The sequence below is a fragment of the Natrix helvetica genome (assembly GCF_964273705.1).
Source record: "Natrix helvetica genome assembly, chromosome: 5".
NCBI lineage: Eukaryota > Metazoa > Chordata > Lepidosauria > Squamata > Natricidae > Natrix > Natrix helvetica.
The window spans coordinates 61287601-61293846 of NC_138551.1; positions in this window are offsets into that span (position 1 = coordinate 61287601).

Consider the following 6246-nt stretch of genomic DNA (forward strand, 5'->3'; position numbering starts at 1 on the left):
CATTAGCCGTTCTGCTGGGCTTTGGTTGGTGACCGGGCACGGTGTTGTATGTTGCGCCAGGAGGTATTGGGATAACTTATTTTGCCAATTACCTGGCCCCAGGTGGCCCAATGCCTCCTTAGCAGACCGGACGGTCCATTCAGCCAGGCTGTTGCCTGCCGGGTGAAACGGAGCCATGGTCGCATGTCGGATGCCTAGCTGGCCTAGGAACATTTGGAATGGTGCTGACGTGAACTTGGGCCCGTTGTCAGACACCACCACATCAGGCAACCCATGGGTTGCAAAAAGTCTTTCCAGTACCTTAATGACGGACTCTGAAGTGGTGGATGGCATGAGTGCCAGCTCCACCCACTTCGAGTAGGCATCCACTACAATTAGAAAATTCTGCCCCAGAAATGGGCCAGCGAAATCCAAATGGATTCGTGCCCATGGAGCCCAGGGCATGTCCCACTCTCTGACGTGCACTGACAGGGGACCTGGCCTTGACTGCTGGCAGTGTTGGCAGGCAGCCACCCAGTCTTCTATCTGCTGGCCAATTTTAGGCCACCACACGTAGCTCCTGCCCAGCGCTTTGATGCGCACAATTCCTGGGTGAGCAGTGTGCAGGCAACTCAAAATTGGTGCCCTAAGTTTGGGGGGAGGTACTACCCGGTTTCCCCACAGCAGGCATCCATTGAGAACAGATAGCTCATGTTGGCGTATGTAAAAGGGCTGGAACTCCTGACCAACTGGCCCTTGCGGCCACCCCTTGCACACCCAGTCCAGCACTTTGGAGAGGATGGGGTCTGTCACAGAAAACCTGGCAATATCCCGAGAGTGGCATGGTTAATTCCTCAACCAGGAGGACTGAGGCAGCGGGGGCAGGGTCAATCACAGGCGCAGACAGGGGGCAGCGACTGAGGGCATCTGCATGCCCCAAATTCTTTCCTGGCCTATAGAGCAACTGGTAATTGTAAGCTGCCAGGAAAACTGTCCACCTGGTCATTCTAGTTGACAAAATTTGAGGGGTCTGGCAGTCCCCTGCCAAGAGACCCAAGAGGGGCTTGTGGTCCGTGACCAATTGGAAAAAAACGACCATAGCCATAGTCATGAAACCGCTTGACCCCTGCTACAGCAGCTAGAGCTTCTTTGTCTAGCTGGCTGTAGTTTCTTTCTGCAGCTGAGAGAGTGCGGGGATAATAGGCGATTGGGGCTTCTGAGCCATTAGGAAGGATGTGGCTCAGAACAGCCCCAACGCCAAAAGGCGATGCATCGCACGCCAAAATCAAGGGAAGGCGGTCACTATACTGGACCAGCAGTGACTGGGATGTGAGAACGTCCTTCACTACCTTGAAAGCATGGGCTTCCTTAGGACCCCAATGCCAGGGAACCTTAGAGTCTAAAAGCCTGTGCAGGGGCTCAGCCAGAGAAGCCTTATGCGGAAAAAATATGGCATAGAAATTGAGGAGCCTAAGAAATGCTTGAAGCTCCACTTTAGATGTGGGAGTGGGGGCCTTCTTGATCGCCTTGATCTTGGACGGGGTAGGATGGATGCCTTTGGCATCCACTAGGTACCCCAAAAATTCTACATTGTGGACTCCCAACTTGCATTTGCCCCACTTAAGTTTAAGCCCTGCCTGGCGAAATCTGTGCAGGATCGCCCTTAACTTGACGATGAGGTCGGCTTGATCCTTGGCGGATACAAGCACATCATCGAAATAAGGCACCACCCCAGGCAGCCCTTGGAGCAATCGCTCCATTAGGTTTTGAAAAATGCCTGGGGCAATGCTAACCCCAAACTGTAACTCTTGCACTTAAAGGCTCCCCGGTGGGTCACGATGGTCTGGGCTAAGGCAGTGGCCTCATCCACCGGGAGCTGCTGATAGGCTTGTGCTAAGACTAACTTGGCAAAGACATTACCCCGCCACAGGGAGTGGAGCAGGTGCTGCACCACAGGTACAGGGTAAGGGTTGGCTTGCAACCCCCTATTGATGGTGCATTTAAAGTCACCACAGATCCTAATGCTCCTGTCCTGTTTGATGGGTATCACAATGGGGGTCTCCCAGGGGGAGTGGTCCACTGCCTCAAGCACCCCTTGCACAATTAATTTGTCCAATTCCAAGTCTCCCCACCACCGTAGGGCAAATGGCACTCTCCTAGGCTTAAGGCGGATTGGTGCCACCTGGGGGTCCAAATTAAATGAAATAGGTGTCCCCGTATATTTACCCAGCCGGTCATCGAAAACATCCGTGAACTCGCTGGTCAGCGAAAGGGTCTGGAACCACTGAGTGGATGCCGGAAACGTTGAGCCCAGCCCGGAGAACCAGTCCATCCCCAGGAGGCTAGGCAGCTGGCCATCAACTATGACAAGAGGAAGAGGCCCTTTGAAGTTTTGGCAGGTGACATAGAATGTGCCACAGACCACAATAGGAATTAGTTGCCCTTGATAGTCCCTGAGGCGAATTGGGCATTGCTGGAGGGTAGCCTTAGCAAGGCTGGGCACCATCCGCTTGATAGTGGCCCATGAGACAAGGGAGTTAGAAGATCCAGTGTCCACCTCCATATTACAGGGCTTCCCCTCAATTTGGACAGTCATATAGATTTTGTGAGCCAGCTTTGAGAGCGATGCATGACTGACAGCCCATTCAGAGTGCTGCTGGTCATCTGCAAGGGCGAAACAGTCCCGGCGGTGCATAGGCGCTTGTCTTGTGGACTGCCTTGGCAGGGCGTGTTCAGGAGGCCAAAGAGCAACTGGCATGGTCGCCCTGCAGACCTTGGCCAAATGTCCCTTCCTGTCACAACGTTGACAGATGGCGGCTTTGAACCTGCAAACCTGCCGCAACTGAGGCAACCCGGCTGAAGCAAAAAGTCTATCTGAGTTTGTTTTTTCCGGGTTGTCAGGTTGAGGCAACTGATGTCAGAAAAATCATCTGCATCAACTTCGTCATGGTGGACTGCATGGCTCCTATTGGCATGGATGGCCGGAGGCAGAAACTTTTGAATCTCTGCAGTAGATTTATCAGACATTTTGTATGCCATGGCTTCATCCACGGCTGCCTGAAGTGTCAGCTCTTTTCGCGCCAGCAAACGCCGCTGAAGTCTGAGGTCTCTGATACCACAGACCAGCTGTTCTAGTAGGGCATCGTCCAGCACTGGGAAATTGCATTGTAGAGCCGCTGTTCTGAGGGACGCCATGTAGTCTGACACAGATTCTCCTTCTCTCTGGATCCTCTGTCGGAACGCATAGCGCCTCGCCATATGCGAGGGAGTTGGAGAATAATGGTTTTTTAACTTCTCCAAGAGTGTCTCCCAGGGCATTGAGTGCACTGACTGAGGGGCTGCTAAAGTCCTGGCTGTGCCAAACATCTCGTGGCCACAGGCACTGAGGAAATAGCCTCTTTTACGGCCACTAGACAAACCAGTGAAGTCGTTTGCCTCCAGGAAACACTCAAACTGTTTGAGGTAAGCATCCCATGTTTCGATGGCTGGGCTGAATGCCGAGAATGCCGGTTGGGTAGCCATCCTGAGAAGGACAGGCGTGAAGAATGAGGAAAAAAAAAATCAGCAATGAGCAACGTCTTGTCGCTTAGTGACTTGAGACAGCTCTGACAGTGACTTCGCTTTGTCCTTTACCTCAGACCTGATCCCATCCTCATCGCCAGTGTTCTATAGGGAGAACGAGGCAGACAGGAACTGAGGCAAGGCAGGTTGATGCTAACACAACCTTTATTAACAGTGACAAACAGCTCATATATATGGCAAATCTCGGGCCGGCAAACAGCGGCAAAAGACAGCTGACAGCTCTTTTATAGTCGAGCTGTCAGGTGTTTAACCAATCAGGTAGCTGGATTCTCCCGCCGGCAGGCTGCTGCGTCTTAGCCAATCAGGAGTCAGCAATGCAAGACTATGGCAAGGCAGTTCAGTACACAACATCACCCATGTAAAGAAAAAACTTTGAACTTTTGGAAAGAACTGTGGGAAAACCCAGTGGAACACAACAAAACTGTCTCCTGGATCAAAGATATTCAACAACAAACAACATGAAACAAAATGGAAAATATTGTAATAAAAACTGACATAGTTGCAAAGCAAGCAAAGAAGGTCAAGAACTGCAGTGCATCTGGCCTGGACGAATTGCATGGATATTGGATAAAACCATCGCATAGCCACTCAATTTGATCAAATGCTTCAAAATGCAACAAGCGAATAATGGTTAACAGCTGGTCAAACATACTTGATAATGAAAGATCCCCAAAAGAACCAAGCAACTATCGCCCAATTACTGATCTGCCAACAACATTCAAACTTTTTACAAGAATACTGGCAAATTCAGTATTCAGTCATCTGATGGAAACAGTTTGTATCTAGTAGAACAAAAAAGAAATTATAAAAAATCAAGAGGAACAAAAGATCAGCTGCTCATAGACAAAATGGTATTAAAAAATGAAAAACGAAGAAAAACAAATTTAAATATGGCGAGGATTGATTACAAAGAGGCATTTGACTCATTACCCCACAGCTAGATTAACACCTGTTTGGAAAACTTTGGAATCAGCAAAAATCTCTGTACATTTTTGAAAGCAAATATGCAAAAATGGAAAACAGTTCTAACAGCAAATGGAGAGAACATTGGTGAAGTCAACATCAGACGAGGAATTTTCCAGGGGGACTCATTTTCACCACTACCGTTCAACATCGCATTAATTCCACTGACAATAATCCTATGAAACACAAAACTGGGATACCAAATCTCAAGCCAACATGGCACGATAACCATCTACTATACATGGAGGACTTAAAAATGTATGCAAAAAGCCCCACTGAACTTAAATCAATACTCAACACAGTTCAACCTTTTAGCAGTGACATCAAAATGAACTTTGGACTTGAAAAATATGCTATATTTTCTATGTAGTGAGGAAAAATGAAAAACATAGAAAGAATAGAACTGGGAAATGGGAGCATAGTGAAAGCATTAGCAAAGGATGATGGTTACAAATACCTAGGTATATTGGAAGCAGATAACATCTTGAATGGAAAAGTAAAAGAATCAACGCAAAAGGAATATATCATGAGGGTCCGCAAAATATTAAAATCAAAGCTAAATACTGGAAACATAATTAAAGCCATTAATACAAGGGCAGTTCCACTGATACGCTACTCAGCTGGACTCATCAACTGGACTTTGGCTGAACTGGAAAACTTTGACCAGAAAATGCACAGACTTTTGAATATGTACCATGCTTTACATCCACAAAGTGACATTGAAAGGTTATACCTGCCAAGAAAAATATGGGGCAGAAGGCTATTGCAAATCCATCAAACTATAGAAGATGAAAAACGAAGTTTGACTGATTATCTGAACCAAAGTACATAAAAATTGCTGCAGGCTGTGAAAATGGGGAACAGTATAAAAACAACAGAAACAAAGGCAGAATATAAGGATAAACAACTGGATGACATATTAAATAGATGGAAAAATCAAAGCTTTGCATGGACAGCACTTGAAAAACATTGAAGGAAAATGTGATGACAACTAGGCATGAACATGGCTTAAGATGGAAACCATCAAGAAAGAAATGGAAGGTCTAATATTGGCTGCTCAAGAACAAGTTATCGAAAATGAGAAGGTGAAGATCTTGTGGGACTTTCGAATACAGACGGATCGTGTTTGGAACACGAAGAAAAAAAAGTAGAAAAAAAATCACAAAATATCGCGACCTGGCCATCGAAACTACATGGCTATGGATGAAACATGTAACAGTGATACTCATTATCATTGGGGCACTTGGTACCATGTCCAAGAATTTTATAAGATACATCAACAAATTGCAGCTTCCTGCAATAACACCAGCAGAACTGCAAAAATCTGCGCTGCTTGGAACATCGTATATTTTAAGAAAGTACTTGGTTGTTAGCTAGGATGCTGGCAGCAACCCGTATCAACCATTAGAACCAGTCAATTTTGAATGTTCAGTTGGCCGAGTTTCATCTTTAATGAATAAAGATGGCCATATTTATTAATACATATTGGGAAATGACTTGCATCTCTATAGGTAATATTTTTTCTCTCCCTTATTTCAAGACATGTTAAACCATGAACTATGATTTACAAGTTACAGTCTTTGGAATCATATATCATGCAAAACCCCAGACCAAACTAACTATATTGTGGCTTAACATAATGAGTTGTTTTTGAAAAACAGAATTGTTTTTCAAAGGAATAATCAAATAAGGAATTATTGATAAAACTACGGAAACCTTGTG